The sequence below is a fragment of the Mobula birostris genome, chromosome 3, assembly GCF_030028105.1.
Source record: "Mobula birostris isolate sMobBir1 chromosome 3, sMobBir1.hap1, whole genome shotgun sequence".
Taxonomy (NCBI): domain Eukaryota; kingdom Metazoa; phylum Chordata; class Chondrichthyes; order Myliobatiformes; family Myliobatidae; genus Mobula; species Mobula birostris.
In genome coordinates this window covers 160025031-160050668 of record NC_092372.1, presented here as the reverse complement: position 1 = coordinate 160050668, position 25638 = coordinate 160025031, and the positions used below count along the sequence as shown (strand labels likewise).

General features: G+C 39.9%; 1 long non-coding RNA gene across 1 annotated transcript in view; it reads right to left on the bottom strand.

Moving 5' to 3' along the window:
- Window positions 1-201: 201 nt before the first annotated feature.
- LOC140194747 (uncharacterized) overlaps window positions 202-25638 on the bottom strand; it is a 104219-nt gene continuing 78782 nt past the window's right edge. Inside the window, exons 2-4 of the long non-coding RNA XR_011885286.1 lie at window positions 20257-20332; window positions 1710-1781; window positions 202-244 (exon numbers count right to left, since the gene is read on the bottom strand). This is a non-coding gene — a long non-coding RNA (uncharacterized lncRNA). The remainder of the gene's footprint in view (window positions 245-1709; window positions 1782-20256; window positions 20333-25638) is intronic.

Sequence of the window (25638 nt, the reverse complement as noted above, 5' to 3'; positions counted from 1 at the left end):
TGATGGGCAAAAAATTATACTCCATTGAACTTTTTCTCACCATCGAGCTTCAAATGGGGAAATGAAATGTTCTATATGCAGATTAAGTTGTGAATTAAAGCAACAGATAATGGAAGATTGATCAAACAATATCACTACACATTGAATAGCAGTATTTCATTTAAACTGTAGAACAGCATCAAACTTCACAAAAGAGGAAATGCTGGTGCAGAGGAGACTTGGGGCACAGAAGAATCTTCCTCAGCTGAATATGGAAGTAGAAATAGAGAAAATAAGACAGTTCAAACAAACCAAACATCATACTGCAAGTCACAAAAAGGCTTAGTTTGCCTGACAGAGTTCACATTCTGACATTTCCTGGCATAGTAGATGAGAAGATAGGGTGGTGGGACATAGGGAAAGTATTGAATCTACATGGAATGTTCTCATGAAGGTGGGTGGGAAATACCAAAGAAAGTTTATGTAGACACTTGCTCCTAGCATATCATGCCTGGATGAAGAATGAAGAAGATTGCAAGATCAAAGATGTTTGTTTAAGGAAATCCTACAATTGTCCAGAAAACATGAAGTTTTCAGATAGGAGTTATCTTTGTGACAAGAATACACATAGATTAAGATGTAGCTGGCCTGGGCTGGCACCAGTGGAATCAGCAGTTGGTCTGCCACCTGTCTTCAGGAGAGAGAGATAAGGAAAACAATGGAACAGCATTTGGAGATGTTAATGAAGGAAGGAGAGCTGTCAAGATCGGCTCCCCCTTTGAACCCTGAACTGTTTGAAGTGATGGACAGGCGATACCCCAGCAGGGGGATAAAAAGGGACAGGTTCGCTAAGGCAGGACACACACACGACACCCCAAGGTAACGAGCCCTGGAAGCGGTGCGTCTCTCACAAGTCAGTGGGAAGTTTTGGACGGCTAGTCGCGGGACAAGCCATAGACGCTCAGGGTGGAAAGGTACGATCGGCGGGAACCTGGTGTGTGTCCACCCTTGCCTGGGTGCCGGGTTCACCGCAGGGAAACGATCGCATCTGGAAATGGAGGGGTCACGGTTGGTGACCTCAGATGACATCACAAAGGACTCGCCCGAAAGCTGACTGCAAAAGTCTGTGTGGAAGCCTTGAATATTCATTCGTTTTGCTCTCTCTCTCCTTCCCCCCACTGTCCATCGCCACGGCAGCGATTACTGCGAACTGAACTGAACTAAATTGAACTGAACTTGGCATCACTTTGAAACTGGTCATTTACCCCTAGACAATGATAGAGCTTGATTGATCCTGTTATCTTAATTCTGTGTACATGTGTGTTTATCATTGCTGAACTGTTGCATTCATTATCCTTTTGATTAGAGTACTGTGTTGCTTGCTTCTTTAATAAAACTTTCTTAGTTCTAGTAATCCAGCCTCCAACTGAGTGATCCATTTCTGCTGGTTTGGCAACCCAGTTAAGGGGTACGTAACATCTTTGAACCGAGAGATTGATGGTACTCCAGAAACATCTGATGAATATGTAAATTCAACAAACATAATTCTAGTACTGCTGTGAAGATCACAAAGAGTGTGAAAACCTCTGATTTTCTTACATTTATAAAATTTCTAAATTAACATGCTAAATTGATTATGCTTTATTTTCTATTTTTCAAATAAGAGAATGAAAATGACTTAGTATATGTAATGTTGATTGTTGAAATAATCATTGCTTTAAGGTTGTCACCTCTTTAAGGATGGCATAATGGGACCAACTGTTCCATGGTTGCAACAACCTGCAGAGTGTTCCAGTGGAAGTCTGTGGAAGAACATAAAAATACAATGCATAGATTACTTAAGGGATCTTACATGAGAAGAGTGCTTAAGTTATATACACATCTACACATCTTGCTTGAGCTCTCCATTTTTCACACATGCAAGTCTGAGCAACGGATGTTGTTAGTGATTAAGAACTCACCAATACCCCACTTTTTTTTTCAAATGTGAGATCTGAACGTACTGTAACTGGCTAAAAAGGTAATCAACTTTTTTACGCTGGATAGAATGGTTCCTGAGTGGCTCTCTGTTGTTCATCTGCACATAAAGGACTCCAACAGAAATGTGAACCAATAGGGTTGGAACTGCTGATGTCTTTAAATCCTTCTGTCTGCCTTTTTGGATGTATTGCAGAAGGGTCATCAAAACTAAAAGGTCACACCAACCTAAGCAAGAAGTATTGATGTTGGTGAGGAATAATACTGAATGAATGAAAGGCAGAAACAAATATTTATGATAAAAATAGTCTGTTTATTTTGATGTGATTTCTCCCTGTTTCTATCTCAGTTTTACTGAAAAAGTATTTTTGATGTCATATATGTTAATATGGTGCAAGGACATACCATACAACTTCAACTTATTAACTTCAATACTTTGGAATGAAATTTCATGGTCCTTTTAGTTAGGCACAGACTTCTTATAATTTAGAAACTGTGTTGTGTTTGATAAGTCCTTCAGTTGAATATTCAAGAATTTCAATGATACATGGCTTTGTGTCCTTATGTTGAAATTCCATTTGAGTTAGAACATCAAATCAGGATTATATGGTAAGCATCCCATTGTAGTTTTATAATAATCATAAAAAAACATATAAATCAAATGACATCTTTTTATTAAAAGAATAGCTTCATGTTGAATCTTCCAAATTAGCACCAGTGACTTTTTATCTTATCAAGGTGAAACACTTCAATTGAAACGTATTCAGTAATGGTCATGAAAATGTTTATGCTCATTACTAATAGCAAACATCACTTGGACACGTTGAAAGTTGAAATGTGGATCCTGATCCTGATTTTTATTCAATTTTCTGCCATGAATCCAACAGAAATCTGAACCACGATAATATTGCAAAGTAAATAATTGATATTAATAATGTCAAGGCTGCATGTGTTTTCCAACTACATAACATTTCTTTTACCGGCGTTCTTCCTGTTATAGAGGTGTTTCAACTTCCATTGTGAATTTCTGTGTGGTTAATGTAGACATGTCACATTTAATTGCACCTTCTTCAATTGGTATCACAACAGTATTCCCTCACTCCCAACCAATTCTGCTTATTTTCCTCAAGTACTATGTTAATAATATATAAATAAATTTTAAGTATATAACTTTAAACAGTCTGAAAGTGGGGATTGAATTGGTCTCATTCAATTAGTTGCATTCAGGTCCAGTACCACCGCACTTGAAAGCAACAAATTCTTATTGAGTTCTTACAGGTAAAACATTCTGAGTCTTTCCCAAACAAACTAAAAATAAATCAACGAAATCCTGTGAAATAACTTATGGACATTTTCTGATTATGTTAATGTATATCTTTGCACATGAGCGGTTGACCAATTCACACCAGGGGTCCATAAAAATAGTTACTTTTTAATCAGTGTGGCGATCAAGATTGAAGGCAGAGTTTCGGGGCAGTTTCTTGTACTTGAGGAGCAACCAATCAGCAAGAGACAGAGCATAAAAATAGCTACCTTTCAGTTAGGTCTGTGTTCAAGATTTTAAAAGCAGAACTTTGTGCCAGTTTTCTCTGAGTTGGATAATCCATACCAAAGTCACATAAAAAGAATTAATTTTTAATGAGAGTGGTGATCGAGATTTTGATGGCAGAATTTTGCAGCAGTTTCTCTGAGTTTAGGAGTAACCAATTAGCAAGAGATTCATTAGAAAGGGCCAATAAGAATACTTCAAGTTCAGGTGGAGTGGCCATGGTTTTGGAGTGTGTCAGTCCTTAGAGTGGCTTTGGTTCATCAGGCTTGGGTGAGGTACATTGTTTTGTAAGTCTTTCTTTTCTCTCTCTCTCTCTCTCTCTCTCTCTCTCTCTCGTTGGTTCATTCCTTATCTATTAGTGCATCGTATAGTGAGAATGGCTCCAGACCTTCAGACTCCCAGATAAACATATCTGCACCAGGTGCACTGAGCTGCAGGTCCTGAGAGAACATATGAAGGAACTGGAGCTGAAAGCCATGACCTTTGACTCATACAGGAGAATGAGAGGGTCATAGACAGCAGCTACAGGGATGTAGCTAACCCTAGGTTGCAGGAGACAGGTGACTGGGTGACTGTCAGGAGAAAGAGGGGAAATGCACACTGCACAGAGTACACTTGTGGCCACTCTCCTTAATTAGTATACAATTTCAGATACCATTGAGGGGGGTGACCTACCCTCAATGGTGCTGTGGCTCAGAAGACCAGAGAGGTGAATATGACTGCAGTGTTCCATAGTCAGAGGAATAGAGTCAAGGTTCTGTGGGTGCGATAGAGAAACTCAGATGGTATGTTGCCTCCCTGGTGCCAGGATCAGGGATATCTCAGATCGTGTTAGTGCCTTCCCCAAGAGTGAGGGTGAACAGCCAGAAGTCTTGGTGCATATTGGCACCAATGACATAGGTAGAAAGGTGAGGAGGTCCTGGAGAGAGATTTTAGGGAGCTAGGTAGAAAGCTGAGAAACAGAACCTCCAATCTAGTAAATGCTAGCTTGCTGCCTGCGTTGTGTGCCAGTGAGAATAAGAACAGGATGATCTGGCAGATGAATGCGTGGCTGAGGAACTGGTGCAGGGGGCAGGGGTTCAGATTTATGGATCATTGCAGGAGGTATGAGCTGTACAAAGGGATGGGTCACACCTGAACCTGAGGGGGTCCATTATCCTTGCGGGCATGTTGGCTGGAGTTGCTCGGATGGATTTAAACTAATTGGCAAGGAGATGGGAACTGGAGTGATAGTGCTGATGCTGACATTGTTGATTTACAAACAGAGGCAGTGTGTATTGAGACTCCTAGCAAGGAAAGGCTGATGATAGGGCAAGATTGCAGTCAACAGGATGAGTTGCAACATAAAAGGCAGACAAAATCAAAAAGGGTGAATACAGGAGTAAAGGATTGAAACACAGTATCAAACTGGATTGAGAACTGAGTACAAAACAAATGCTAGACCATGTCATTAGTAGAACTTACGATTGAGCACCAAACCTCAGTTGAGGTGCTCTTTAAGTACTCAATTCTTGGTGCCCAAAACATGATTGCCAATTAGCAGGATCATCCTGAACTTTTAAAGGGGCTGCACCAGCCACCCGTACTATGGAGAGTTAGAGTGTCTAAATTCCGGAAGCTGGCATGGTTGACAGCACCTTGAAACAACAATGGTTTAACACATTTCAACCCTATGTCACTTCTTTCTAATGGGTTAATCTCACTTTTCACCAACAATGCTACGCCACCCCCTCTGCCTTCCTGCCTATCTCTTTGATACAATGTGTATCTTTGGACATTAAGTTCTCAGCTATAATCTTCGTTCAGCCATGATTCAGTGATGCCTACAACATCATACCTGCCAATCTGAAACTGTTACAAGCTCATTGACCTTATTCCGAATGCTGCGTGCATTCAAGTCTGAATTTCATGTGATGACTGTTTCACTTTTGGGACTAATCATCTCCAATGGCAATTTAAAAATGGACCCTACCAAGACCCAGGCAGTCAGAGACTGGCCACCACCATCCAGTATCAAACAAATCCAACGATTCCTGGGGTTTGCAAACTTGTACCAGGAGTTCATCAGGAACTTCAGCTTGGTAGCAGCTCTGCTGAGGATGCTAACGAAGAAATCCACAGGTCCTTTTGTCTGGACTACTGAAGAGAGGCAGAGCTTAAACAGTGGTTCAAAACAATTCCCATTTTGGGTTCTCCTAACCCAGACATTCCCTTCATTGTAGAGGTGAACGCCTCAGTCATCAGAGTGGGTGCCGTCTTATCCTTACAATCACCTTAGGACGGTAAGCTGCACCCATGTGCATTCTTCTGCAGGCATCTATTCCTGGTAGAGAAGAACTATGATGTTAAGTACTGGGAGTTTCTTGCTGTTAAGTTAGCTTTGGAGTAATAGTGTCACTGGCTAGAGGGGGCCAAGAAACCTTTTGTCACTTGGACTGACCACAGGAAACTTGCTTATATTTAGGAGGCTCTGAGGCTGAATTCTAGTCAGGCCAGGTGGTCTTTGTTCTTTGACTGCTTTGATTTCATCTTGACCTATCCATAGAGGTCAAAGAACCAGAAGCAAGATGCTTTGTCCCGTCAGTTTGAAGAACTAAAATGAGAGAAGCAGCCTATCACCATTTTGCCCCAAGCCAGGGTTGTAGTGCCAATTCACTGGGGAGTCGACACACTTGTTTGCAAGGTCCAGGCGCAAAGGAAGATTCCTCAGAATGGCCCTCCCGGTTGGCTGTTTGTTCTGCCCAGTCCCAGGTACTCAAATGGGACATTTGACGAGAATGACCACTCCCCCAAGGATTGCCAGGACCCTCGAGTTTATCAAGAGGAGGTATTGCTGGCCCAGAATGATGGAGAAAGATCGGCAGTACATGCAGGCATGCGAGGTCTGTACCTGGGGCAAGGAGCTCCGTACCTAACCTCAAGGGCTCCTCCACCCCCGACCTGTTCCAGAAAGACCATGGGCACATGCCTCCATAGAGTTATTCATGGGTCTTCTGCCATCCAAGGGGAGGAGGGTCATCATGGTAATTGTCGACCGGTTTTTGAAAGCTGCAAGTTCATTGCCTTGGAGGAGTTACCATTTGCAGCAGAGATGGCTGAAATGTCTTTGTCCAGGTCTTCAGGATCCATGGATTCCCAGTGGACATTGTCTCGGATCGCGGTCCACAAGTCACTCATTTCTGGAAGCTGATAGGGGTAATAGATACAAAATGCTGGAGGAACTCAGCAGGCCAGGCAGCATCTAGGAAAAGAGTCTAGTCAACATTTTGGGCCAAAACCCTTCAGCATTCCCTTTGGATTTCACCCTCAGTCTAATGGCCAGATGGAGCAGACCACCATGATCTAAAACATACTTTAAGATGCTTGGCCTTGGAAAGACCTGATGAGTGGTGCGACCATTTGATGTGGGCTAAGGTCACCCACAACATATTACAACATTCGGCGCATGGGATGTCACTGTTCAAATGCCAGTTTGGTTTCCTCAGCCTCTCTTTCCAGAACAGGAGGCCGAGGTTGGGGTCCCTGTGGCGGAAGATCTCATCCAATGCTATAAGCAAAGGTGGATTAGGACAAGAGAGATTTTGCTAGCCTTGACCAGGAAAGTGGAGACCAAGACAAACTGAAGGAGAAGACAAGACTGGCTTTAGAGCCTGGTCAACAGGTCCAGATGTCCACTCATGATTTGCCTCTTCAGGTGGAATCTAGAAAGTTGCCTCCCAAGTTCATTGGACCCTTCAAAATCCCGAGGAAAGTAAACCCGAACCTTACAGCTCTCCAAGACCCTAAAAATAAATCCCACCTTCCCCATCTCAAAATTAAAACCTGTCTGCACCAGCCCCTTAGCCCCTACAACCATCAACCCTGCCATGATCCACTAAGGGGGAACAGGTCTTCACAGTGAGAAAACTTTTGGCTCACTTACTGTTTGGGGTGTTCAGCAATACCTCATGGACTGGGAATGATTTGGACCTGAGGAGAGGCACTGGGTGCCTGAAAGAGACATCTTGGAGTTGGCTCTCACCAAGGACTCCCATCACAACCTCTCTGAGCAGCCAGGGCCATCAGGAGTCGGCCATAGGGGAAGGGGTCCTGTTACGAGACGTGTCTGCTTCCGGGATTTAGACGGTCTAACTCTCAGCAGTATGGATAGCTGGTGCACCCCCTTTAAGGGTTCAGAACAATCCTGCTAATTAGCAATCATGTTTTGGGAGTCAAGAATTGAATATTTAAAGAGCACCTGAACTGAGGTTCGGTGCTTAATTGTAAGCCCTACTGGTGATATCATCTAGCATTTGTTTTGAGCTCAGATCTTGATCCAGTTTGATACCATGTTTCAATCCTTGGTTTGGACACTCCAGCACCTGGGTCCAAACCATGCTCATCAAGGACTCTTGTCACTGTTGTGGATACAGCTAAGGAACTGCAAGGGTAAAAGGACCCTGATGGGGGTTATATATACAGACCCACACAAAAGCAGCAGCGAAGTAATGGCCCTCACCCAATCCTACTCCATTTCTGCAAAACAATCAGCAGTACCTTCCACCCACCAGGCATACAGTAGCAAAGACCCCAGTAAAGACCATGATCTGCCGTACAACAAAAACTAATCATTCACCTGACAATTCAACAAGCTGCAAGCTCTCTCTCTCTTCCCCACCCCCCCTCTGTCTCTCTCACACTCTCTCTCTCCCCCTCTCTCCCCCTAATAAAGGAAAAAAAAGATGTCCTCGTTCACAGAGAGAGAGGAGACATAACAAAACAACTCACTGATTTATGGTGATGAAAGTCTGCTATGACGCTTTTTTTCTGAGTTTTGTGACCCAAGAATCGGCAACAATCTCTCACCCACCAACGAGAGAGAGAGCACAACTAATTGAGTAAGCCAATGACACAGTCTCTGACAGCTGATCCACTGTTCTGATATTCTGTTCTCTCCTATGATACAACATTGTTTTAACAGTCCCTCATTCTTTGGGGCACTCTTCTGTATTTGTGGATGTCTGTGAAGAAACAGTATTTCAGTTTTTTTAATTGTATATCTTTCTGTGATATTAAATGGAACTATTGAACTATTGAACGATTGATGTTGTGTACTTGGATTTTCAGAAGATTTTGCCTAGGTGCCACACATGAAGATGCTTAACAAGCTGCGAGCCCATGGTATTACGGGAAAGATTCTAGCATTGATAGTGGCTGATTGGCAGAAGGCAAAGAGTTAGAGTAAAGGGAGCCTTTTCTGGTTGGCTACATGTGACTAGTGGTGTTCCACAGGGATCTGTGTTGGGACCGATTCTTCTTACGTTACATGTCAATGATTTGGATGATGGAATTGATGGCTTTGTTGCATAGTTTGCAGACGATATGAAGATAGATGGAGAGCCAGGTAGATTTGAGGAAGTAGAGAGGCTACAGAAGGACTTAGTCAGATTAGGAGAATGGGCAAAGAAATGGCAGATGGAATACTGTGTCAGGAAGTGTATGGTCTGCACTTTGGCAGAAGAAATGAAAGGGTTGACTATCTTCTAAGTGGAGAGAAAATACAAAAAGCTGAGGTACAAAAAGACGGGAATTATTGTGTAGGATTCTCTAAAGGTTAATTTGTAGGTTGAGTCTCTGGTGAGGAAGGCAAATACAATGTTGGCATTAATTTCAAGAGGACTGGAATATAAAAGCAAGGATGTAATGTTGAGACTTTATAAAGCACTGTTGAGGCCTCACTTGGATAATTGTGAGCAGGTTTGGGCCCCTTATCTTAGAAAGATGTGCTGAAACTGGAGAGGGTTCAAAGAAGGTTCACGAAAATTATTCCAGGATTAAACAGCTTGTCATATGTAGAGCGTTTGATGGCTGTGGGCCTGTATTCACTGGAAATTAGAAGAATGAGGGGTGAATTTATTGAAACCTGTTGAATGGTGAAAGGCCTTTATAGAGTGGATGTGGAGAGGATGCTTCCTCTGTTGGGTGTCTAAGACTAAAGGACACAGCCTCAGAATAGAGGAGCATCCTTTTAGAACAGGAATTTCTTTAGCCAGAGAGTGGTGAATCTGTGGAATTCTTTGCTATAGGAAGCTGTGTAAGCCAAGTGTTAAAGTATATTTAAAGCAGAGGTTGATAATTTCTTGATTGGTCAGGGCATGAAGGGATACAAGGGGAAGGTAGGAGATTGGGGCTGAAAGCAAAAATGGATCAGCCATGATGAAATGGCAGAGAAGACTTGATGGGGCAAAGGCCTAATTCTGTTCCTTTATATTATGGTCTTATCTGTCCTGCATCCTTTCTCTCTGTTATGGCACCCTTTATGTGCACAGCTGTTTTCTGCCTGCTTTGGTAGTGTGCCTTTAAAGCAGACAATATTATGTGATTACTGTATAGCAAAGGCTGGGAAACTGGAATCAGCTGAGCCTAAGTCCATCTAGATCCTGTTTCAATACATGTTTCATGTTAGTTGCACTTATGCAGCTTTAAATGCCTTTCATTTTGCACTTTTTGGTAGTGTAAACAAGCATGGATTGCTGCTGAACAATACCAAATATTAACAAAGAAATGCAATCCGATTTCCAAGAAAGAATGTGATTGTAAATCAGACAATGCTGGAAAGACACAGCAGTTCATGCAGCATTTGTGGAAAGAGAAATAAACTTAACATTAATGTCCAAGTAAGAGTTGGGTGAATTTTTAAGTACATCTATTATGTTTTCATAAAGTTTACTATTAATTATTTAAATTACTTTCAATTGTTCTAGGTGCCACTGATTATAATCAATGTGGCCAAAGGGCTTGAGGGCAACACTTGCATTATCTGGAGGAGGCGTTAGAGGAAAATAAACTGGATATGTATAAGGACTGGAAGAGGGTTCCACTTGAAAAATACCATGGAGCAAGAACATTTTGGTCCTAGCAGTTGTGATGAACAAACCTCTGATGCTGGGAATGTGAAATAAAACCAGGAAATGCAGAGAACAGTTATCAGATCAAGCAGCACAGCCTCCCCACTACTTGGATCATGAATCCATTAAATCGTGGAGCCATGCAGTATCGTAGCATGAAAACTTGCTCTTTAGCCCAACTCATCTGTGCTGACCAAGGCGCCCATCTCAGCTGGTCCTATTTGCCTGCATTTGACCCATTTGCCTCTAAACCTTTCCTATTGATGCACTCATCTAAATGTATTTAAAAACATGTTATTGTACCACAATTATAGTAATTGTTTAATGATGTGCGAGACAGAAGTTAGGGAGGTAAGGGACCCTGGGTAGGAGGCTTTCCTTTTGGATACAGTACATGGTATTAGACCCAGCATGCTAGGCCAATGAAACACCTATCCCGTCACATTTGCCACAACCTGTAGCTCAGTTAGCATTCTGTGGATTGCAGAATCCCTGCAATCCCCAGGACAAATCAATGTCAACTAGCTAAACTAATTATGTAATTTCTAGCAATTTCTGCACTATTGTTTTCTGATATTATTTTAAGCAACTTTAGACTTTATCTTCAGAGGTTTATTCAGATAGTTTTTAATCTACTTCTCAAAGCAAAGTGGCCCAAATTCACTGGCACTTTAGAGAAATTGCTCCTACATTAATGTTGAGGGGAACCATACAAAGTCATACAAAGTTCTTTCTTATGGCTCCACCTTCAATTAAATAAAACATTTTTTACTTACTTACTTGTTGCCAAGGGAACAGATACCACCATAGAAAGAGAAACTCAAGACTGCTTCAGAAGAATATCTCAGACACAGAGAGACAGTTTAGCCAGAATGGCACCTGGAGTTCATCGTGTATAAAGCTAGCCCTTGCATGGTGCATTCAACTCTTTGTGTAACGCAAAAATTTTTATAACAATTTCCTTCCTGGTCTGCTATAGGCTCCTCCCTACGTTGAGCTTATGTCCATGGAGATAATAGAAATGATCTCCACATAACAGCATGAATCATGCACCTGTGATTGCTTTTCATTATTCATGTTCAAATTCCGATCGGTTATTATTTTTTGCTTGTGGGAAAGAGAAGTGTAGCTTTATTCATAAAGATATCCCAGTTCAGAAATGTAAACTTGATTATATATTTGAATAGTTTGCAAATAAATGTTTTACTTTCATAATATGTTATACTGGGAGGTGGAAAGGGGGCAGAAAAGGACACTATCCTACTGTTCAAAAACAACTCACCACTCAGGGAAATGTTACTTCTTGCAAAATGAAATTACTTCGAAGCTATATGTGCGTTCTTAATTGATTCTAAATTGATAAGAATATAAACTATATAGTTGTTCTGGTAAAAAATTTGGATTTTGAAATAAATCATTTTATTTGAAATCATCTCTGGAAATGTTTGGTTGAAAGAAATACTGCCATTTATAAAGGATCTTAGTTGCAATTTCTCTTGCCCAGCCAATTTCATGAGTTATAAAAGTTGCTACATGACTATGCTGAAATCCTCATAAAGTAGGCTTCTGTTTATTTACCATTCAAGAGAGGTAGAGACGCAGAGTAGAACCTGTATATTTATTTTTGCAACTCCGATATTTATTCAAGGAAGGCAGTATTTTCCCAGGGACCAATCACAAAACAATTAATTCAATGTTTTCAGAGTTCGAAATAGAAACTTATAAACTAATGCTGCCAGCCGCAGGACTTCCCTCCCTCCAACTGCTCATGGTTACCCAAGAATGCATACTCTCAGCTCCCCCTCTACGCTGTTGTCATATATCTTACTAAAGGTCAGGAAAGCCCTTCTTCCACTGCTTGTAAACGTCTTGACCCTTTGCTTTCAATGTTGCAAAATACTAGATGCTTATCACAAGCCTGGATAAAGATGCAATCCAATATCTTAGATCTTGATATGGTGAGAAATAAAAATTACATGCACCAAGGATTGTGGATATAATGACAGAGATTTTCCTGCAGTGGTGAGTTTGGTGACATAGTGCGTCAACTTTTAAGTCTGTTATTTCTGGGTTTTAATTGGTAAGCCAAATAGATAGGGAGCACAGCTTCAACACATATTAAAGGAAGTTTTATTTAATAGAAACAGTTATGAATAAACATGAGATACTTTAGGAGAGGAGTTTTCAACACATTTATAGAGCAGGAATTACTTTTTCTTCAAAGCTGATAAAATTCAGGAGTAATGATAAAGAAATTGCTATTACCTGTTAAACAGAATCATTTCTATGGTCAGAATAGATCACATTGGAAATTTTGATAATAAATGGTTACATCAACCATTATAATATTAAATGCTGAGGTAAAAGTGTGACAAATAACCATGCAAATGGAAGTTCATATTTGTTAGAAGATAGTCTGAACATATCCCAGGTTTCTAAGAACTACAAAAATAGCTTTGTGTAATTTTGCACCAAATACTTTCTACTTATCTCCATAAACCATGTTATGGTTTGTCCTCAAGCATCAGAAATAATAACAAGGAATAATTTCATGGATATAAAGTAACCTTAAAATTCAGGTGGATTTTATAAATCACTCATTCATTCTACTTCTCGGTTAATTACATCTCCCAGTTCTAGGTATTAAGTTCTTGTTTTGTATTCTCCCGGATCCTAAGCATAATTGCCTAGAAATCCATTGCCAAAAACTACCACTAATTGTTGACAACAGTACTGCCTCCACAATGTTGGTGGTAAGGTTAATGTTTCCAATGGAGTATGACTTTCTCAGCATACATACCTCAAAGAACTATAACATTTTTTGGTGGGTGTTTCCATTTATCTGATCCTATGTTCAGATTGTTTTTGAACTTTGTCATGATACTTAGCCCTAAATCTAGAGAATGGCTTGATAACAGCCAATGTCAGGAACCTCAAGTATTCTGCAGAAGTATATACAAGTTAGAAGCATTCTGCTTGTCAGCAAATTGTATTAAGATGCTTACTAAGGCAAAACTACCTAGTTATTTGGCCAGTTAGCTTGCAGAATTGATCTGGATTAATGTCTGCTCCCAGATACAAGTATACTTAACTGTTCAATCAGTAATAATGCCTGAGGATACTGCAGTAGTATGTAATTCAAAACCCAGAACAAATCTACAACTGGATTGATATATCAGATATAAAGCTATTTTCCACTGAGACTTTTCATATCTTTGGTTGAGCAACACCTGCTCAGATGCATTTTTGATAAGCATATTCCAATCAAAGTGAACTGGTATTTCATAATAGCAACATAATACCATGGCAGTTAGTGTCACACTTTACAATGCCAGTGATACAGGTTCAATTTCTGCCGCGGTCTATGAGGAGCTTCTCACTGTGACCATGTGGGTTTCCTCTGGGTGCTCCAGTTTCCTCCCACATTCCAAAGATGTAGAGGTTAGGGTTAGTAAGCTGTGGTATGCTATGTTGGCACTGGAAGCATGTTACACTTACGGCTGCCCCCACCACATGCTTGGATTACCGGTCATTGACGCCAATGATGTATTTCACTGTTTGTTTCAATGTACATGTGACAAATAAAGCTAATCTTTATCTTTACCAATCCTGTTGGTGCTAGTCATTTTCCCTTCCATATTTTCTGACAGAGATTATTAATAATGGGATATTTTGATGATAGTACATGATGATCTACTCATGGAAACTGAAGTTGGCAGGCAGAAGGCAAGCTTAGCATTTAGAAGCTACATCTCTGCCAGTTCCAGTTTCCGCGGGATGATGATGGTGTAATATATCTCAATGAAACATTTCAATTTTACAGACAACAGCTGAAAGAATGGAAAAATAAAGTACCAGCTTCAATATGAATCCCAGCTGTGATGCTATGCACTCTATGTTTGCTAAATTTAAAAGTTATATCACAGAACATACTTACCTTGGAGGTTATATATGCTTGCCATGAATGTATAACATCCACAGTAAGTATTATAGATATTAAAACCTCCAGATTAAGTATTATAAATATTAAAACATGCATCCAGCTGTTAATATTACTCAGTTCAGTGCAATAGAGACATCTATAAAAGTTAACAACTCTCACATCATGCAAGCAAAAGCGATAGTTCCTTCGAACTTTAGGCAATCCACAATATTTAAATATACCTTGCCCTACAATGTATAGTAGAACCCTGGTTTGCCCTAACTATTTTAACAAATATCGATTCTGTAGATAGCTGTACTCCCGTCATATACATCTGCATGAAGTCTACAGTGACTGAGAAGTATTTTTTGCCTTACTCGCCGCTCACAAGTCAATAGGTTTAAACATCCAAAATGTAACGTTCACTTCTGTTATGTTCTGAAATGTGAGAATCCTTTTCCTGTGCAGCAGTTAGATATAGTCACTTTTCTGTTTAAAAATGGATCAGATTTCCGATGATCTGTAGGTCTGAACTGCCAAATAAATCCAGGAAGTTATAAAATATAGAATGCACATGACAGTGCCATGGTGTTGATAGACAGCAGCCTAACATGGATCAGTTTAGATTTTCTTTCTGCTAGTTTGTATTAACTTACGTGACCATCAATACAAATAATCAACTGTGGATTTTTATATGCACACGAAAGAACACGCATCTGTAGTTTTGTGATTTGTTTTATTGTGGGAACATGTTTATCACCAAGTGCCAGGTTCTTGGTTACTTGGCTGTTTGCCACTTTTCTTTCCATTTGCTTGGCAGCTGTTTGAGAAAGCTATGCTGACTGTGAATGCATGAATGCTGCTCACTTCATAGCTTGCTGTTGATTTGATTAACAATAAATCTGTTTCACAGTAGATTATTCTTCACACTTTTGGATAATCTTGTAATAGTTAAAGCCTGTTTCCTATCACTCATGATCTCAAAATCATTTTTATAATGCAATTTTCTTTAAATATAATTAAGGGAATATAAGTTGTGCAATTATAGAAAAAGGAATTTATTGCAATATCTGACTTGTCCCTGTCTTGAAACATCTCACACAAAAGTTAGTGTAGTTTGTAGCTTAGGCATATCAAACCACTCTACAAATATCTTAAAATAACATTATATGCTGTGTGACATTAAGGGGTGTAATTTTGTTGTCTTCTCTTTTAATAGAGGTGTCAGCTATTTACAGCAAACATGTTAATGTCTGCTGACATAGCAGGAGAAAATACTTTTGTAATATTTGTCCATTGTATGGAAACATTTTATTTTGTCCTTGTAGATGTTAGCAGACAAACTGTTCCACCCCATATAATGGAATGAAATTTAGAGGGGTTTTCTGAAGGTAAGTGATTCACTCCCTCTGACTGGATGTACTTAAGATAATTCTAAGATCGGCAATCTCTCACTTTATTCATTAAATTATCTTGGATGGCCTTAGAAAAGGATGATCTGAGATAACATAATCTTGGGGATTTCCTTCTGAACAGTTGTAAAATGGGTTTGGCAGAACCTTGGGTTCCAATCAGCAATCTGCTTTCTCATCTCTTGGTGGTTTGAGATGTTGAAAAGGTAAGTAAATGATAAAAGGGATAAGTTCTTTGAATGAAAAGTGCTGTAATTTATTTTGCAATGGCCCACAAGGAGCACATAATATAAGTGAACATTCCCAAAGATACATGTTTAAATTTGTGTTGCATTTCCTTACTGCCAATTCAATTAGAGCCATAGACAGGACCTCTTGGACCTCTCATGCCTATGCCAAACAAGAAGCAGCAAAAACCCATCTGTACTATTCCCAATTTTTAATTACTATGCTCATCATCTCTCCCCAACATCAGATTCTCCTGCCACCTGATTTACATCGACCAATTAGTTTGCCAACTTGCATCTTTTGGGATGTGGGAGGAAATCGGAGCAGGGTTACAGGGACAAAGTACTAAATCCACACGGACAGCACTGGAGATCAGGACGGAACTGAAACGCTGGAAATGGAACTGTGTAGCAGCAGGACGAACTTGCACAATAATGCTGCCCTGTTAGCACATTTCTTCAGTTTTTAAACTTGTCTTAGATTTTCCTAAATATCAGTTTATCAGCTGAAAGCATCATTTTTCAAGCTTCAATTGATGCACGTATTCTGAGCTGTTGGCTTGTCTGTACATTAATCTCATCTTTGAGTTTCAAAACCGTAGGTTAAACTACCCCTATCCAGAATTTGAGGGTATAATCCTGTACAATATGTTTATTCAAGGTTGATAAGGTATTACACAATTGAAGTTCTACCTTTATCATGTGGTATTATACAATAGCCTCTGTCAAGTTATCAGTTCAGGCAGATTCAAAAAATTCCACAGGCTGCTTTATGAAGAGATGGAGTTTTCCTAGATAAGTGCCAAGAGGAAGATCAGTGGGGAGAGATAGTGGACAAGGGACTCATATGGAGAGTGATCCCTATGGAAAGCAGAGAGTTGGGGGTAAGGGAGTGAGGGAAAGTTGTGCTTAGCAGTAGGATCCTGCTTTAGATGGCAGAAGTTATAGAAAATGATGTTCTGGATACAAAGACAAGAGAAAATCTGCAGATGCTGGAAATCTAACCAACACAGACAAAATACTGGAAGAGCTTAATGCTGGAGGAGCTCAGCAGGCTAGGCAGCATCTATGGAAAAGAGTACAGTCGACATTTCGGGCTGACGTCCTGCCGAAGGGTTTCAGCCTGAAACGTCAACTGTACTCTTCTCTATAGATGCTGCGTGGCCTGCTGAGTTGCTGCAACATTTTGTGTGTGTTTCTGGATACAAAGGCTCGTGGAGTGGTAGATATGAACAGGGGGGATTCCATCCCTGTTATGGCAGCAAGAAGTTGCAATGAGGGCAGATGTGTGGGAAATGGAGGAAGTGCAGGTGAGGGCAGCATTGATGGTGAGAGAAAACATTATTGAATTTCCAACAATAATGCAGGAAATGTTTATTATGAAAACAAACACTCACCAGGATTGTGATGCACAATACAGTCTACTGCTAAATATTGCAGCAAATGTAAAATGCCTGCTGACATGACACAACAATCTTGGTTTTGCTAAGGAGCACTGTAGATTTAGCTTACGTTACTATTGTTGCATTCTTCCGAGGTTGTTAAACATAATTGGGATTAATTAAGATTTCTAGTTTACTTCTAGTCATCAGATGAAGGTATTGTTGTTCACTGTACAGGGAAAAGTGCATAAAAAAGCAGATGTATTTTCCAAGAGAAAAAAAAATATTTTGATGTTATAGAACAAGGCCAGGATAAGTGCAGTGTGCTGCACTGAAACAGCTGAACAGCATCTTCAAGGAGGTTTGAATTCTCACAGCAGAGAAGGAAGTCATTTCAACTCACGACATCAATAGCCATTTCATTCCTGTTTCCTCTCCATTGCATTGCATCTATCTCACTTTAACTGACCAGCCAGGTAAGGCCAGCTGTCCCATAGGCTATGTGTCAAGTAGCTGGGTACTAGGTTGAAAGGAGTCTTTATTAGTCAGTGAGCATTGGTCTGGATGAAGCAAATTCAGAAGCTTCCCATACACATTCAGGAGCTCTCAAGCTAACACATCTGAGTAGATTGCTGAGAAGCCATGTAGCCAGTGTGTCTGATAAACCTGTTACAAGGAATCATTTAGTAGCTTAAGTGTTATATATATGGAACAAAGCACAAGTACCAAGGCTGAGTTACGTGCCAAAAACTGGCTACCAATATTCACACAAATAGTGCTTTAAATGTATTTAAAATGTTATGTGAATATTTATTTATCATTGGTTATGGTGCACGAGCAGCCAGTATAAAGACTCAGTAGATTTAAAGAACTAAACTACAGAAGTGCAGAGCAAGTCTGATTCAGCATGGTTACCCTGCAGCTGTGCTTACTTTTTCAAGAGATGGTCATCTTATATGAACATATGAAATAGGAGCAGGATTGTGGCCTTTAAGCTTTACCTGATCCCTGTGCCTAAAATCCAGTTTCCTTTCAATTCTGATATCCATGGAATTCAACAACATATTAACTTTAGCCTTGAATACAGTGACTTGGTAGCCACAGCCCCAAGAGTTGGAGCATTCCGAAGGGTTACCAGCCTCTGCTTGAGGAAGTTTATACACATGACCCCTTATTGTGAGTCTAGGCTAGGCCTTTAAGTTTTAGGTTGTCCAGCTAGAGGAAACATAATTTTGGCAAGTGCCTCCATGGGATTGCTGCAATTTCCAGAAAGCCTAGATCAATACAATTTGACCTCACTTCACAGGAGGTCACCACACCCGTCACGTTGTGATCCAATACAAAATGTTCTTTAGAGACACAAGAGACTGCACATGCTGGAATCGGGAGCAATAAAACAATCTTCTGGACGAACTAAGCAGGTCAAGCAGCATCTTTTGGAGGAAAGGATTTACTGATGTTTTGGGCTGAAGTCGGAAACGAAAATATTGTTTGATGGATTGCTGCCAAATCCCCAATTATTTTCTCTGATGATTTCAATCATGAGTTTGACATCTTTATTGCTAAACTACATAATGAATACTGTATATTTTCAAATTGAAATGTGCTTACATAATGAAAGTACTTACTTTCTTTTTAGGTAAGCTTAAAGGTAACTTGCTTCTATTCTAATCATGTGGGTTCTGAATTGTTGAATGGGCTAATGATCTTTCCAGAAATAGAGAAGGAGTGTTTTGACAAGATATGCAGGTGGGCAGTTGGTGAAGTGGTGTGCACTCTCTACTGTTTACACAGGACTCTTGTTTTCTCCCAGTACTTCAACTCAGTATTCCCAATACTACCCTGAAATCTCCTTCTCCAACCTGGGTCCAATATTCCTCACCATCAGCCGTGAGAGGACACTGACATTGGTTCACTTGTCCTGCCACTGACCTTGAAGGATTTTGGTGGTATTTTTCCATGAAACTCCTGTCTAGGTACCCTAGGTCTCAGAAGCATGTAGAAGGACTGAAATTACCACTGTCCTGTTGATGCTGTGCTTTAAGCTGATCTAAGGGTTTAATCTAAAACTACCCAATTAGATAAAAGCTGTATTGGTGCTATTACATGAAGTTGATGTTGAATTTCATCATCAATATTTGCCTTTGCTAGGAGATGAGTGTGAGATGAATGTCTACTTTTTTTTCCCACAAGGTGATGCTATGGGGAGTGGGCTGAAGTTAGCAGAGGATTGGTGGAGGTGAGTGTAAGTCCAAACCTCTCATATGCTTCACTGAACAAGCTGATGACAGCTTGCAGCTTGGCCTCCGGAGGTACATAAAAGAAAATGTTGTCTGCTTGAAACAGCACAACTGCTAATGTTTGGGCAACCTTGATTCTGGGTTATAGTCGCCTTAGGGTTGAACAGTTTCCCATTAGATCTGAAGGTTAATTCCATCTCTCAGAAGGTTTGATGGATGTGAGGTCAAACAGTTAAGCCGAGAAAGGATGCAATCTGATGTCTGATACTGGTCTTCACGTAGGTTCTATTGTAAGCTGTTTCAAGCATAAGAAAGAGAAAAAAAAATTACATTGGCAGCTAGATTTAAGAAGGGTTTTTCAATATCCATCTGGGTCAAAGGAATCAGAAGTTTTAATGAGGTCGCAAAAAGCTATTTATGAAGTCTGGCATTGCAACATTCTGAATGGTCTCCTGCCTAAAAGTGAGGATTTGCTCCCCAAATTACATGTGAATTCTATCCACATATAGATACGGCAGACATAATCTTCATTGTGGGACAACAACAAAGAAGCTGATGTTACAGTACATGCAGCAGACAAAAACACTCAGTAAATGATGGAGGTGAACAATCAGCTCAGGCATGCAAGTCATATCTCCATCCCAATGCTGAAGCTAATGTTCTTTACATCTTTCTCTTTACCTGTTTGAGAATTGTCAACGCCATCATATCATCTCAGGTCAACTTTCATTTGGAAGATCAGTCAAGTTGTTGCTGTCTGGCTCGTCAGTTTCAGCAGAATATGTCAGAAATAAAAAGATGCAACCAATTTAATTATTTTGAAACTTGGCCAAAGACTTGTAAGTGAACAGGCTGTGTAAATCAATGAACAGTGAACACAATGACTAGAAACGCCACATGATAACTTTAGGGTAACAAAGGTTTGGTAAGCTTGGCGTTCAACAGGCAACAGGATATCTATTTGTTTTGGGATGGCCATTTCCAGAATTTGTTTAAAAAAAGTGAGGAATGAGATAGAAACTAAAGAAAAGCTCAGTGGATACTGGAAAAACTGAAAAAAAAAACTCCTGTAAATTCTGGAAATAATCGTCAGGACATTCAGCAATTGTGGAGAGAAAACCATAGTTAATTTTGCAGATCATTAATTTCTGAACAATAACAGTTAAATTGTAGATAAAGAAGGTTCAATATGAAGGAAGCAGGAGTGGAGAAAACAAAAGAGCAGTTCCTTAATAGATGTGAAGACAGGAGAAATCAAACAACAAGAAGGAAAGTGATGCAAAGCAAAATGAGTGATAAAGAAGCAGTGTCTACAAACATCATGAGAAAATTAGATCCCATCCCTAAGGAGGAATGACCCATTCTGGAAAAGGTCTACACTGCCAGCCGATCAGTGAGGAGCCCTTTATGTAACACCTGGGCAGGCCTTAGTCGTCTGGGTAAACTAGTTTCTATAATTTATTGTCATACCAGCAGTGATCATGTAAGAGAAGTAAATAAATAGAAAGATCCACAGTGTACACTATTATTATATAATTAAGTGGCATAAAAGATATTGAAATGCATTATATTGGTACAGTAAATTGGTTTATTATTGTCACAAGTACCAGGATACTTTGTTTTGCATGTCATCCCTAAAGATCATTTAATCACATCAGTACATCGAGGTAGTACAAGGGAAAAGTGATAACAGAGTGCAGAATATACAGTTACATGATGCAGAATGGGATGTGCACTTGGTTCTTCAGTTTAAGTAGGTAGGTATGTCGCATCCGGAATTTTCCAGTAAAAGGGTGATTTCCTTCCATGCCGCTCTGACGTATTGGGAATTGCTTGCCATTGCCTTCTGCCGGGTGAGTTCCTTTTTTAAGAGATCACCAGCTCTTAACCCAGCATGGATGGAGAGCGTGCAAGGGTGCCGGCTGGATTTGAACTCGGGACTTCTCACCCCGTAGTCCAGCACTGATGCCACTACGCCACCAGCCATCTTCAGTTTACATGTCACAAATACTTAATCTGATTAATGACAAGATGGTAAATGACACAAGAATATATACCAAAGCAGAGTAATCATTGAAGAGCACAGCCTAGAAGTGTTACCAAATTTTGGAACATTTGTTTACATTCAATGAAAAGCCAGTTTCTATGAGGCATTAGGTATTAGAACATAAAACATAGAACATAGAAAATTACAGTGGAGTATAGGCCCTTTTAACATACTCTAAGATTAGTCTAACCCTTCCCTTCTATCATCCATATATGCTTATCTAAGAGTTTCTTAAATGTCCCTAATGTATTGACTCTACTATCACCTTTGCCAGGATATTCCATGCACCCACTACTCTCTATGTTAAGAACTTACCTCAGACATCCCCACCATAATTTACTCCAACCATCTTAAAATTATGCCCACCCCGTATTAGCTACTTCCACCCTAATGTGCCTGGGTATCCAATCTATCTATGCCTCTTATTATCTCGTATACCTGTATTCACAACATAGTACCAGAGGCATATTTACTTGGCTTATGTTTCTGCACAGAGGTGCTTTATTGTGCCCAATGGCAGGCATTTGGATACAACCCATATTTTCAATCCCCTTCCACAGTAGCCAGTTGCTTTTACTTGGTATGTGAGTTGTAACAGGACTTGAGAGAGAATTAGGTCTTTGCACTGAATATGAATCTTTTATCAGGAAGACTGCCTGACAATTTCTGCAGCTGTGACCCCACCTTAGGGCCGTCCACTGGTCATCTTCAGCCAGTCAAACCTATCCTGATCTTCCAACACTTGATTGCAAGCCCCCTTCAAATTATACCTGACCCAAACCTCAAATTCCCAATTCACACCTGACAGAAGTCCTGAAACAAGACCCACAAATGACCCAATCGCAATCCACGACGTGTAACTATCTCAGTTCCTTTACTTGCTCCTCAATCTTAGAGCGAGCAGGTATAAAGCTGTAAGCACACAATGTGAGCAAAAATTCTGATGGGCACAAAGCCTCATGGCCAATGGAATTCTGAAGTTAGGAAGTTCCATGTACAAAATTACATAATATATCACAGATTTAACATGCCTTTCTAGGCTTACAGGTCCTTGATAGGCTTGGGAGCCTTAGGGAATGAGAAGACGCTAATGACCCCAAAGTGCCTTCAGCTTGTCAGGCCCACTGCCACCATATGTCCACTGCAATCCACTCAGAATGGTAACAAAGAGCACACTGCTATGCTTTCATTTGCATTTTCAAGCACCTGTAGAGCTATAGATATCCTAGGTCAACAACAAACACATTTTCTTAACTACAATAGTGCCATATTATTAGGCAACTATATTCAGTGGCCACTTTCTTAGGTACACTTGTACATCTGCTCATAAATGTAAATATCCAATCAGTCAATCATATGGTAGTAACTCAATGATTAAAAGCATGCAGACTGGTCAAGAGGTTCAGTTGTTGATCAGACCAAACATCAGAATGGGGAAGAAATGTGATCTAAGTGACTTTGACTGTGGAATAATTGTTGATGCCAGAAGGGGTAATTTGAGTATCTCAGAAACTGCTGACCTCCTTGGATTTTCATGCACAACAGTCTCTAGAGTTTACAGAGAATGGTGCAAAGAAAAAAAAAACAAACAAAAAAAAATCCAGTTAGTGGCAGTTCTGTGGATAAAAATGCCTTGTAAATGAGAGAGGTCAGAGAAGAATGGCCAGACCGGTTTAAGCTGACAGGAAGACTATAAGACTATAGGATATAGGAGCAGAAGTAGGCCATTCGGCCCAACAGGTGACAGTAACTCAAATAACCATGCGTTATAATAGTGGTGTGCTTCTCTGAATACACAACATGTTAAACCTTGAAGTGGATGGGCTACAGCAACAGATGACCACACTAGGTTGCAATCTTATAGAATTTATTCGGTACACTTCTGTGTCTAATAAAGTGACCCCTTAGTGTTTACTACAATTTTACTTTTATTAAATCAGAGAGATGTAACTGCAAGCTATATTAACTGATGCACTTGGCAATTTTTGATAATAATGGAATCAACTTGTCCTGGATTGAGAGGAAGTAAGAAACCTGAAGAATTGATTTGACCTGTACTAACATCTGAATGTGTCCCTTATGTCTGATCTGGATTGACTATGTACCTTTTATCAGAGAGAACAGCCTTGCTTGTAGTTTCTGCTGGAAATAGAACACAATGTACTAACTGGTAGGTGCACAAGGCCCTTGAAAATATAAAGACTGCTCACACAAAATTGACCTGCATCTTATTTCTTTAGTATGCCTCTTTCATTGTCCCACTTCCACTGTTTTACATAGAACTCTAGGTGATCTGTCACTGGACACAAAAGTTGATAGGACTTTCTAACAGTCTACTGCTAAACTCTTGGAAAGTATGCCCACCCTGCTCCCACAGCATTGAAAAGATTCGGACTCCTGTACAACTACAGTTCTAAACTTGCTGTCTGAACTCTGTGGTCTTTTGTAGCCTGATTCCAATGCTACAGAGCATGAACTTACTGAAGTTATCCACTAATTATACCAGGGAATCTGTCTGCTGAACCTGAGCCAGGTTAAATCCAGCTCAGGCATAGTAAAACCATTCATTTGAATGCAGCGTAACAGCTGTGAGCAAGAAGGGGAAGCAAAAGTCAAATTACAATTTTAAAAATTGAGTTTACTTAAATGTCCTTAATCGCTTAGATGTTGTTCTAGAGATTTTAAAAGAGTTACGCGTTAAGTTTTAAATGTTTTTTTAATTCAAGCTTTAACTTTTATGAATTTTCAAGCACAGGATTTTTAAAATCCATTTATGGGTTAGAGTTTTCGCTTCTCTCCCCCACCCCACCTCCCCTCCCCTCCCCCTTCAAGCATTCGAACTCTCGTGCCCATTTTGTATCAATCAAGACCCTATATCTGTAATGCTCCACTCTTTCAAAATGTTCTGAGATATCTAAATTTCTGAAATTTTAGCCTTCAACGCATCTAACTTTAGCAACTATGCTTTCAAATGACTAGGCACAAGCTTGGGATATATTTCTCAACATCTCTCAAATTTCTCTCTTCTTTTTTTTCTTTAACATTGCTTCTGGGAACACTCTTATAACCAACCATTAAGTTAACTGTCCTAATTTTTTTTTTAGCTGATTAGTGGAGTTTTGCTTTTTAGTGTATGTGGTAGAAAAGATGAGCAGCTTCAAATTCCTGGGCATTAACACCTCAGAGGATCTATCCTGAACTCAAAACACTGATACAATCATGAAGAAGGCATGCCTAAAGTTCTACTTTGGTAGGAGTTTAAAGATGTCACCAAAGACTCCTGCAAACTTCCATAGATGTACAGAGGAGAGCATTCTGACTGGTTGCATCAAAATCTGGTATGGAGCCTCCAATGCACATGATTGCAGAGAGTTGTTGACTCAGCTATCTTGATCAACCCTGCCCACCATTGATGACATAATCAAGAGGCAGTGCAATACAAAAATGCCATCCATCACTAAGGACCCTCACTGTCTAGGACATGCCCTCTTCTTGTTATTACCATCGAGGAGGAGGCCTGAAGACCCACAGGCAACAATTCAGGAACATCTTCTTCCCTTTCACCGTCAAATTTCTGAATGGTCCATGAACCCTTGAGCAGTACCTCATTATTTCTATTTTTGTCTTACTTAATTACTTATGTATTTATTTGCTTACTTACTTATCTATTTGTTTATATGTATATTTATTTATTATTATCAATCTATCTCTGGATTTATTTGTCTACGTATTTACTCATTTGTTTATTTTGTGATTAAGGGTTTTTTTTGCATTGCTGCCAAACAACAAATTTTACATCATGTAAATCAGTGATAATATGCTTTCTTCTGATTCTGATCTTATCTCATTCAAGGTGCCAGTTGCTGCTGGTTGTGGGTGTTGAACTCCTGTTAGCTTTCTGCTTACTTCAGCTTTTCACTTCGTTTTCATCAAAGACCTCGCAATTCATTTTGAAAGAAACAAAGGAGAAAAAGTGAAAAAGAGCAAAAGTAAATGGAGCAAACAGATCAAAAAGC